Below are 11,744 nucleotides of genomic sequence, written 5' to 3'. Positions count from 1 at the left end.
CAGCTCGACGTGGTGCCTCTGCAGTCCAGATCTGCAAGGCTGCTACGTGGTCTTCTGTCCATACCTTCGTGAGGTATTACAGGTTTGACACCTTCGCCTCTCAGGATGCTTCCTTCGGGCGGCGGATTCTCCTTTCTGCACAGGAGCGTCCCCACCCTTAAAGGATACTGCTTTGGGACATCCCCAAGGTATCCTGTGGATACCCTATGGACCCTGAAGTAGAAAATATGAGATATGGTAAGAACTTACCCTTGTTATCTCTATTTCTACGAAGTCCATAGGGTTCCACAGGACTCCCGCCCTGTCGCACCTGTGCTGCAGATGGGCTTTGCTCTGGTCACCGGTTTTCCGTCTCCCTCTGGTGAGAATGTGATTCTTGTATGTGTCCAGATCTTTTTTTCTCTCTCTTCCTTCTCCTCCTCCGGCCTTTGGCTTGATAACTAACTGAGGTGCCTTGGCTCGGGGGCGGGGTATAGGAGGGGGACCCTAGTGCATCCTGGGAGGCTGAAAAGCTTAACTCTATGGTGCCCTGCGACTGACGTCACACCTATACCCCAAGGTATCCTGTGGAACCCTATGGACTTCGTAGAAATAGAGATAACAAGGGTAAGTTCTTACCATATCTCATATTATTGCTTACCTTGGAGCTCTTCCTCTTTATCCCAGCATCTCTGTGTACACTTCAGTAAAGGCAGAGCATTTACCGGCTCAAGTGTCGCAGTCGTGATGTAATGACCCTGCAGTACTTACGGGAGCCTTTCATTACATACAGATTCGGTGCACAGGTTAGAGCTGTGCCGCCTCCTTAAGGTAGGTGGTGGGGGGTCTCATACAGTAGGGCCCACCAGGGATTTCGCTGGCTCTCAGCTGGGCCAGTCCAGCGCTGTCTGAGTCCTTGGAGCATATGGGTGACTACAGAGTTATGTATATATTCTAATGTTAAGTATTTAATAACATATGTTCTATGTGGCAGTGGTTATCCAGGAACACTATCTGGATGGAGTTTGTATGTTCCTGTGTTCATACTGGTTTTCTCTGAGTGTTCTGATTTAACACCATGGTGCAAAAACATATTGGGAGATTATTTAGCTTCTGACTTAAACCAGCTAGTTTACTCTTCAAATATGCTGTGACAGCTGGTCTTGAAAATCGTTTTCCATACTTGTACAATATGCACTCCGCAGATCAGAGCCCACCACTCGTCACTGTGTTGCATAATGTGAACTGGGAGCACTGTAATGAGAAGAAAACCTGTGTGCCTTAGCAATTTTGGCATCTTCTGTAGATAAGAACTAATTAAATTTTTAGAGAGTTTCTATTTTTTCCATGACACAATGTCACTATAAAACATTTTCTCACACATCCCCCTGTAATTCTGAGACTCTATGGAGGCAACCGTGCGCTGTGGACGTATCAGCCAGTTACAGTGCTCCCTACAACTTTGCGATACAAGATAGAATATATGGACACATGCTCCATGCTTGGTAGTTGGATATTAATGTTCTCAAAATTGATATTTTATGTCTGTTGTTTCAATTCCACTAAATTTGGTTCATATTTTCTGTATTTAATGCCTGATTCATAGATGAAGGCAATGGCCATGTTTACGTGGTGGAACGATTATCATTGGTCAGCACTTGAGTCTGAGTCGCATTGCGCATGCGTCAAGGTTCATTACAGATGTTGCTCGCAGTGAGAATTTATTCGCAGAGTCACCGGAAGGGAGCGTTTGCGTGCGGCAACAGGAAAATGACGCCAAACACTCCAGTGTCTAGACTGTTTTGGAGCCGTGTCTCTGCGATTCCGTACGCAGAAACAATGGCTTCGGTGTCTCGGGATTACTCAGAAGTCTGATATAATCCACTGAGCTGCGCAGGGGCTGTAGCTTTGTACGCAGTCATCTGGATTTGCAAAAGTCAAAGGTGGGCAACTCAATACAAATCCCGGCGGCTGCAACATTTGCATATTTTGGCACAGTCACTTCATATAAATACAGCATGCAGCTGCGGTGACCTTCGCATACATCTCTGAATTCAGCCCTTAGTCCGTTAGGAACTGATAGTGGCAGTGTGTGGGGATGTGTGGGCTAATTCTGTACTGCTAGGAGCATCGGTGGCATAAAAAAACTGGAACTATTTGCCAGGCGCAAACCTAAAGAAACTCCTTTTAGGGCCACTCTTTGTATATATAATTTTAGACCATCTGTTAATAATATCCCCCAAAAAAGGTCACAGAAACATAAATCATCACATATGTGTGAGAGTTCAGTCATGGAAGAATGACTGAAGATGTCTATTGGTTAAAATTATGATTGAATCAATATATAGGGCTTATTATAGCCTAAATAAGTTCTAATATGAATGCGGTATTATTAAAACGAACAATATTCACCTTCTATTAGATGCTAATGATCAGCTGGATGCGGTTAATATACCTACGGCCGGGATGCCGGCTGCCAAAATCCAGTCGCCGGAATCCCGATCAGCATTTGAAAACTGGCGCCGGAATCCTGACGTAGCTGGAGATGCCGGTGCCGGAATTCCGACAGCCAGCATCCTGATCTTAAGTATAGCGGGGCGGGTAGGTGTTAGCCATGGGGGGAGGGTTAGGTTTAGTTACCCTGAGGGCAGTTGGAGTTAGGCTGTGGGAGGGGGAAGGTTAGGCTCCAGACAGGGGGTTAGGCACCACTGGGGAGAGGGTTATGGTTAGGCACTAAAGGGGGAGGGTTAGGCACAGAACGAAGACTTTTGGAGGATGACCTGGTGTCAAGAAGGGCAGCAAAGAAGCCACTTCTCTCCAGGAAAAACATCAGGGTCAGACTGATATTCTGCAAAAGGTACAGGGATTGGACTGCTGAGGACTGGGATAAAGTTATTTTCTCTGATGAATCCCCTTTCAGATTGTTTGGGACATCTGGAAAAACACTTGTCCGGAGAAGGAAAGGTGAGCACCACCATTAGTTGTGTGTTATGCCAAAAGTAAATCATCCTGAGACCATTCATGTGTGGGGTTGCTTCTCAGCCAAGGGAGTGGGCTCACTCACAATTTTGCCTAAGAACACAGCCATGAATAAAGAATGGTACCAAAACATCCTCCAAGAGCGACTTCTCCCAACCATCCAACAGTTTGGTGAGGAACAATGCCTTTTCCAGCCATAAGGCAAAAGTGATAACTTAGTGGCTTGGGGAACAAAACATTGAAATTTTGGGTCCATGGCCAGGAAACCTCCCAGACCTTAATCCCATTGAGAATTTGTGGTCAAACCTCAAGAGGCGCGTGGACAAACAAAAACCCACAAATTCTGACAAACTCCAAGCATTGATTAGGCAAGAATGGGCGGCCATCAGTCAGTATGTGGCCCAGAAGTTGATTGACAGCATGCCAGGGCGAATTGCAGAGGTCTTGAAAAAGAAGGATCAACACTGCAAATATTGACTCTTTGCATAAACTTAGGCTTTTATTGAAAATTACATTAACACTTGAAACGCTTGTAATTTTACATCAGTATAGCATAGTAACATCCGACAAAAAGGTCTAAAACCACTGAAGCAGCAAACTTTGTGAAAACCAATACTTGTGTCATTCTCAACTTTTGGCAATGGCTGTAGACTGTCAATTGTTGTCTGGTATATTTTTTCACTTTTTTTTTTTTTTTTTTTATTGAAAGCTCATTGAGTCAGCAATGAGCCATTGGCATGTACTTGATTTATCAAAAGAAAGAGATCACAAGATGAAGATATCTACTTATTAAAATACTATTAAAGGAACCCAGCATATGCATGGTCACCATCGTCTGCCCCCAACCAGCCATCTCCTGGATCTGTTGGTCCTCCGTCCTCACCAGCTGGTCTGTCCTGATGCTGCGCTGCTTAGGGAGCAGTTAGGGTTGGGGCTGTTGCACCCGCACTCCCACTACACATGTCGAAGACAGGACAGACTTTAGCCGATTATAGATTTATTGCCATATAATTTAGGCACCCATTGAATTATTAGCATTATCAAGAATAGATTTCTCTAAACATCTAGAACCCTAAATGAAGTAAGCATTGCATTTTCATGTATAAATTCCATGTCACATAGATCTCAGTTCATTATGTTGAAATGATCAAACTTCTATGAACCTGCTCTGGTAACCATTCAAGGCGGGTGTATATAGAACCACGTGAATAGAATACTGCAGAGCTGGGAAATAACTGACTATGAGAGTATCTAAATTGCACCATTGGGATTTGTATGTGATGATTTATGGATGCTTCATTAACTATATCGCCATAGTAAAAAGGCTTTTTCATGCCTTTCAGCAGTTAAATATTGAAAGGCCCTTTTATCTACTTTTGCTCCTAGTAGGTTATGTAAAAAGTTTAATGTCTATAAACACGCTTAATGTTAACACACACAGGCAATTCCTAATTAGTTCTGTAAATCCCCCCCCCCCTACCCTGCTACTAGCTGTTACTGTGTTCAAGTGTACATGTGCCTATATTCTCAGTGCATAATAATGCAGAAGATGTGCTGTCTGTGAGGACTGAGGGTAGGTCTGAGAATAAGAACTGGAGATCATCTATAGCTAAGGAGTCACAGAACTTAGGCTGCAATCCGAAAATTACAACAAAGATGTAATAATTTAAGATATATGTAGAAGACAAATTCAGATGCATCACAAAGAGTCCTCTTTATCTTCTGGGTGCATGTCCTTACTGTACTGCATTTGCCCCCTCTATCTACCTTTTAACTGAAAAGTAGCCATACTGTACATATAAAATGCTTATCTCAAATATCTGGGAACAAGTTTGTTTGCATAAGCAGTGTGGCCAAATGAAAAAAACATGGGTAGAGCAGTTTAAAAGCCGCCTCACTATACAGATCTGGTAGACATTGCCAGGTTTGCTAAAGGATGTGAAAACAATGGGGTCTGTTTAGCAATAATCAATTTTGTGCCCTGATGATTGAGGAATAAAAGTACTTAGAAACGTTGGTATATACCTGTGCATTTGCAGGTCTGGATATGCAGAAGGGCCACAAAGCTACAAAAATGGCAAATGAGGATTACAAATATAACCCCAAGATTGGCTTTAGTCATCTTTCATATATTTTATTCTTGCTCACCCTTTCTCCATCCACCTCTGTTAAACCCACTTTACCAAGCAGAGCGGAGCATGTTGGAAATTATAAATTTTTAGACACCTCTCCAAATCTTAAAAAGTGACAAATTATAAATTACAAGTTGAATCAATACGAAAAGGGTTCTTGTGACATTCCAAAACTGCACGTGGGGCGTCAAAACCATGAGATCTCTTACTTAAAAGCCTAAAATACAACTGATCAACCATCAAAGAGCATTCTGATATATTTGTCAAACTTCCTAAAGCTAGATAAATGTCTGACAGGTATTTACATTTGCTGTACAGCTTAGTGGGAGCTAATGTTCTCTCTTATCAACCATTTCAGGGGAGATGTATCAAGCCTTGGGGAGAGAGAAAGTGGAGTAGTTGTCGAAAGCAACCAATCAATGTCTGTCATTTCAAAGACTGTGCTAGATAAATGACAGAAGCTGATTGGTTGCTTTGCGCAACTTCTCCACCTTATCCTTCTCCAAGGCTTGATACATCTCCTCCTAGGCTACCTTAAGTGTTAAACGAACTTCAAGGACTAAAGATGTTTTGCCTATGATGATGATGTTACTTTTTATGTCCTGTCTGTAGAATTGTGAATAATACTTGCACCTGTTCTTGTAAATCGACTTGAATTTTCGTCTTCCTTTGAAGGAGGTCTCCAGCCAATCTAAAGCTGGGTACACACTGAGCAATGTGTACCCAGCCGATATGTCGGCCCGACATGCTAACTTATCGGATCCTGGGCACACATCAGAACGAGGTAATGACTGACGGACGATACCTCGTTCCGTCCTCCATTACCTGCAACGGCCGTAGCAGTCGCCTGTGCTGCTGGACGTGCAGCACAGGTGACTGGACGATGTCGCAAGCGGCCGCGGGAGCGCGCATATTGGCCGTACACACTGAGTCATGCGGCCGATGTGTCGTTCCGATTCCTTCGGCAACGACATATCGTGCCAACATATTCTCAGTGAGTACCCGGCTTTATACTTGCACAATCCTCTCCAAACACAGGTGAAACAAACCTCATCTAACCAGTGGTTGAGAACTCCAAAAATACAATGGTCAATAGCAAAAAGGTAGATGGGCATGCACTTATTTTTTTTTTATTTGATTCCTTGCCAACACAGCCTTTGTGGTAATGGCAGGGACAGAACTACAGTATGGGAGACAGTGGAGGCGCCTGCTGCCGGGTGCCAGCACTGAAGGGGCACCTCCTCCATTGCCCACAATATATTCACCCCACTTAGGGCTGTAAATATGTACACGGAGTGTACCGTCACGGCCACCCAATACATGGCACCTCTTTCCGAGACCTGAGAAGCCACCATAACCATATACTAATGGAGGGATCTGTGTCAGACCATCAGCTGTCGCTTCCATCTATCTATATAGCCTGTCCCTGCTCATTGGTGTCAATGCTCCTCAGCAGCTTCTTATGCCAGCGAGACACGTCACCCACAACTCCCCGTCCCACTCCTCCCTTGCAGCAGCCCTAGTCGTGGACCTGTGCAGCAGTCCTGGTGCCCTCCTCACCCACAATTCCTCACTCCTCCCTGGCGGAAGCTCTAGCTGCAGACTTCTGCGGCGGGCCAAAGCATTAGCATGGCTGCAGATCTTCCAGGAGCTGAATGACAACAAGGATGCACCGGAGCTGTGGGTAAGAGTGCATGGGAAGCGGTGGTCTGGGGCACCAGCGACTGAGTCTGGGGACAGATCTTTAGTGGAACAACTTCCTGGCATGTGAAGCAATCGGCAGTAGACTGGGCATTTTGTGATTTGTAGTCTCACCACAGTGGCAGTCTTACAGTATCTTAACGCAAACTCAGTCCTCAAAGCCCCCACATCAGGTGGTTTTCCCCTCCACCAGGGGTATCAGGAGGGATCCCCACCAACATCAGATGGCTTTCACCTCCATCAGGAGGACTATCGGTCTCATGCAAATTGCACTATACAGGTCACTATAATATCTGTGAATAATGCATAGCTGTATATACTCTTAATTAACCCCAGGGCTGTAGATGGTCAGTCTTCATACATACATACATACATTACATTCCTCAATGCAGTCCCCATCTTTACAGTAGACAATGTTATCCCTTATCTTGTGTCACTGGTTTATGATGGGAGAGCTATATACCTTTACATGGGGATGCGTTCAGCAACCCGGCAGTCGGGATGTCGACGCTCATATTACCTATGGGGCTGCGTTCGGCAAATTTACTTTAGTAAATAGGCCTAATAGAAACATAGTTGCATATTCGGGGGGGGGGGGGGTGGCACCAAATGATAACTTGCCTCTGGGATGAACTTACGCCACTGGGTAATGATGTAATAGGTTAGCTGACCTGCAATTTCAGTACAGCTCCTCTGCCTCCTAGATACAATAAATGCACTATATGTGATAACAATGTATGGTGGAGCAGAACCTATAAGGGGATATCCGAGAAATGCGGCTGGGAGCAGGTAGCTGAGCGGGGTACAGTGTCTGAATACAGTTAGATCAGTGCCTGAATTTCAACTGAGTTAAGTATGAAATCTAATAAGAATGAGCCTTATGGTGGGGTCAAGTATGTTTGGAAGGAAAAGGATATGCAATAAAAACATGTTGAGCTCCCTAGACCTATTATAAAATACAGTATATTTAGCATAAGAAAGCAACTTCAGAGTTCATCTGACATGAACAGAACACACAACTCCTAGTATGTCATGAGTATGTGGCTTTGCACTTCACTAGCACAATTTACCTAATTGATATCACTAGTTGCATAAATCAGATCACAAAATGGCTGCCTCCATGTGTTTTTCTGTAGAAAATGAATCAGCATCTAATATGCCATGGAATTTAAGTAAACTACAATTAAAGGGTGTCTAGTCTGATCCAATTAAACTACCATTACTTTGTGTCACTGACACTGGGCCTGATTCAGCAGTACACATTTGTGCGCTTTTGATCGCAATTTTCCACAGTTGGGGAATCTGCGCATGTGCAGGACTCATTCTGAACATGTGTAGAACGGGTCCTGCGAATACGCACGCAGGCCCTGCTATGCTTCTCCTTGATTGACAGGCAGAGGCATTTGCGGGGCAGTGCAGGGACGACCTGCGTTCCCGGAAATGGGGGCATGTCATTTTTCCATGAGTGGTGAGACCAGGATCTGTGTTCATGGATGCAGACTCCCTGGCCTCGCAGGCTTCCAGGACTGGGGCTTCAGCCTCCACATCCTGCTCAAAGGAGCGATCATCTGTCGCGATGGTGATCCCAGGCTGCGACCTCGGTTGCAGTGTTGGGATCGCAGATGCAGCATGGAGGTGTCTGACACCTCCTGCTGCATTTGCATTTTTACAGGACAGGATTATAAAGCCGCTCAAATCCTCTGCTGAATCGGGCACACTAACTACAGATTTTGTGCCTGATTCTGAATAAAGAGCAAGTAACTGTGCCCATGGACAAATTGGGTTGGGTATGATTTGCCAGCGGTTGGGATGCTGGTGCAGGGGTCCCGATGTGTTGGGATTCTGGCACGGGTATTTAGACCATCGGCATCCTGCACGGCGGGATGTTGACCACATCCCGGACCAATCATGTTGCAATGCAAAAGGTGCAAATAAATAAAAAATTTTGCATGCAGGGTAAATACTGGCTGCTGTTGCATGTAGCCCACAAATGCTGGACAGCTTTATTTTTACACTGCAATTTATATTTCAGTTTGGACACCCGCTCTCACATCTAATCTTTTCACATTTTACACCTGCCCCATCTGCAGTGCAGCATGAAATTACCAAGTTGTAAAATTACTGGGGGGTTTTTTGGCTTTATTCCCAACTTAGGGCGTTATTCAATTAGTTTCGCACCCGAGATAAAGTTTTGCATGCCGGACTTTTCGCCTACATCGCATATTTTAGCTGTGGAAACTTATCGTGTGCGTCCCCGCTATTCACCCTATTCAATTCCAAAAGACGCGAAAACATCGACACGCGAAGTCAGAACAGGCGAAAAGTGGTGTCAGAATCGGGGAAATCAGCCTGAAGCCCCCAAAAAGATGCAGAAACATTGGGGATCAATGTAGTAGTGCCCAATTAGTCATAATAAAACTGTTTGGGGTACTTAAGTTTGCACAATTACCTCTAATTAGCGTCTTTGCACAAGAGGTGAAGAGTGCAAGCATATTTTAATGTCTCTAAAGTTTAGTTTTAATAAAAGTGAAATTCCTCCCTCATAGAAGCACCTGCAATCCCAAAAACACTTGACCCCTTCTTAGTGCACCCCCAGAAACCTTATTTTGCTAGTTTGCGAACTTGTCCCCGCACTTTGTGCTTTTTTGCCCCCAAATTCAAAGTACTTTTTTGGGGTGTTCTTAAGTTTTTTCCTGGAATTTTTTGATGCAGTTGTCCTTTGAGGGGCTGTTCCAAGGGTTCGGAGTGGTTTCCCCACCTTTGCACCCCAAAATAAAAAATATGCACTTCTTTTCTAATGCTATTCAGAGGCGAATCTCTTTTGCCTATTACTTTGCATTGACTTTCTGCGTACGCGAAAAGCAGATGGATTGAATACGGAGATAAGTTTTCAACTGGTGAAGAGTCGCAATCGGCAATGTTTTTTCGCGGATCTCAGCTTTTCACTTCTAATTGAATATGGGCCTTAGAATCAGGTTCTTTGTTTGAACTGCATTAATTTATGTACTCAGTCATTTGTAACTAAACAATGTCAAAGTGCATGTGTTACTGTATATATTTATTTTATTATTTATTACCAGTTATTTATATAGTGCACACATTGGGCCTGATTGTGACCCGGTCACAAGCGCTGTGCGCTCGCAACCGGGTCGATGGTAGGCCAGTGCGCATGCGCGCGACGGGCACTCCGTCGCTCCGGGTCTCGTAAGAGGGCGTGCTGTCGATGTTGAGTGACAGCACGCCCCATTTGGTGGGCGGGCCGGGGGTGTGGCTGCCCAGGCGGAGGCGTTCCCATGGGAACGCCTACAGTCTGGGGCCGGCCCCACTGACATCACAAGTGATGTCAGTGGGAGAGCTTTCGGCTCTGTTAGAGCCGAAAGCTCTCTGGCGCTTGCGGCAACGAGACCCTACCACAAGGGTCTCGTCGCAAGCCCGATGGTCGCGATGCCATCGCGACCATCATCATGGCCGCTCGCTATAGCTGTGGGTGGTCACCCACAGCTATGCGAGCGGCTAGGAGGCCGCTCTAAAAAAAAATAGCCCGGCCCTGATTCAGAGCGAGCGCTCTGTCAGAGCGTCCGGCTCTGAATCGGGCCCATATTCCGCAGCACTTTACAGGGAATATTTGGCCATTCACATCAGTCCCTGCCCCAGTGGAGCTTACACTCTAGGGCCCTGATTCAGAGCCGGACGCTCTGACCAGAGCGCTCGCTCTGAATCAGGGCCCACCTCCATTAATATGGAGCGTCCTCCTGGACGCTCGTATAGCTGTGGGCCACCACCATCGCGACCATCGAAACTGCGAGCAACAGCCTGCGGTTGAGGTTTTATCAGAGACAAAATCACTCCCACTGACATCACTAGTGATGTCAGTGGGGCCGGCTTCAGACGGTAGGCGTTCCCTTCGGAACGCCTCCGTCTGGCAGGCACGCCCCCGGCACGCCCACCAAAGGGGGCGTGCTGTCAGTCAACATCGACAGCACGCCCCCTTTGATGAGACACTCCGAGCGAAGGAAAGTCCTTCGCTCGGCGCGTCTCGCGCATGCGCACGACGGAGCTCCCTCCGTCGTGCGCATGCGCAGTGCAGACCATCGACCCACTTGCGAGCGGACATCCACTCGCGAGTGGGTCTGAATGAGGGCCTATATTCCCTACCACATGCTCACACATACACACTAGGGTTAATTTGTGCTGGGAGACAATTAACATACCAGTATATATTTGAAGTGTGGGAGGAAAACTGAGTACCTGGAGGAAACCCACGCAAGCACAGGGAGAATATATATATATATATATATATATATATGACTATAGCATGTACCTATATTTCACTTACACCATTTAGTTACAGGTTCTCATTGTAAAAAGGTAAATGGGTGGAATCCATTAACAATATCCACTAAAAATTAATGTTCAACTTCCACCTGAGTGGCAAATTTATTATTTAATGAACATTAGTCAACCATTTGTTATATTAAAGGTGTAACACTATAATAATTTTTTCAACTAATATCCCAAATTGCTAGTAACATGATTTTTCAAATGATTGTGTTTTTTTATCAGCTTGAAGATGAGTTTCCTATAGTACTAATCAATGGATCCTCATGTGCGACCTTTGTAGTGAGGATGCGGTCAATATCCAGAGATTCCGCCGGTCAGAATGCCGGCGCCGGAATCCCGAAGGTAAGTAGCGGGGTTAACCACTAGGGGACGGTTAGGTTTAGGCACTAGGGGGAGGGTTAGGTTTAGGCACTAGGGGAGGAGTTTAGGTTCAGACACTGGGAGGGAGGGTTAGGGTACGGAGAGGGGGAGGGTTAGGAAACCTACTGACAAATGCCGTAATCCTAACCCTGTCGGGATACCGGCGTCTGACGTCGGCATCCTGACCGCTGGGATCCCGAGCGCTGGCATCTTGTACCTATCCCTTGTAGTGATATCAATGCTGTGAGACTA

Source organism: Taudactylus pleione, unplaced genomic scaffold (genome assembly GCF_031769625.1).
Source record: "Taudactylus pleione unplaced genomic scaffold, aTauple2 ptg000043l, whole genome shotgun sequence".
Classification (NCBI taxonomy): domain Eukaryota; kingdom Metazoa; phylum Chordata; class Amphibia; order Anura; family Myobatrachidae; genus Taudactylus; species Taudactylus pleione.
This window is presented reverse-complemented; position numbering follows the sequence as displayed.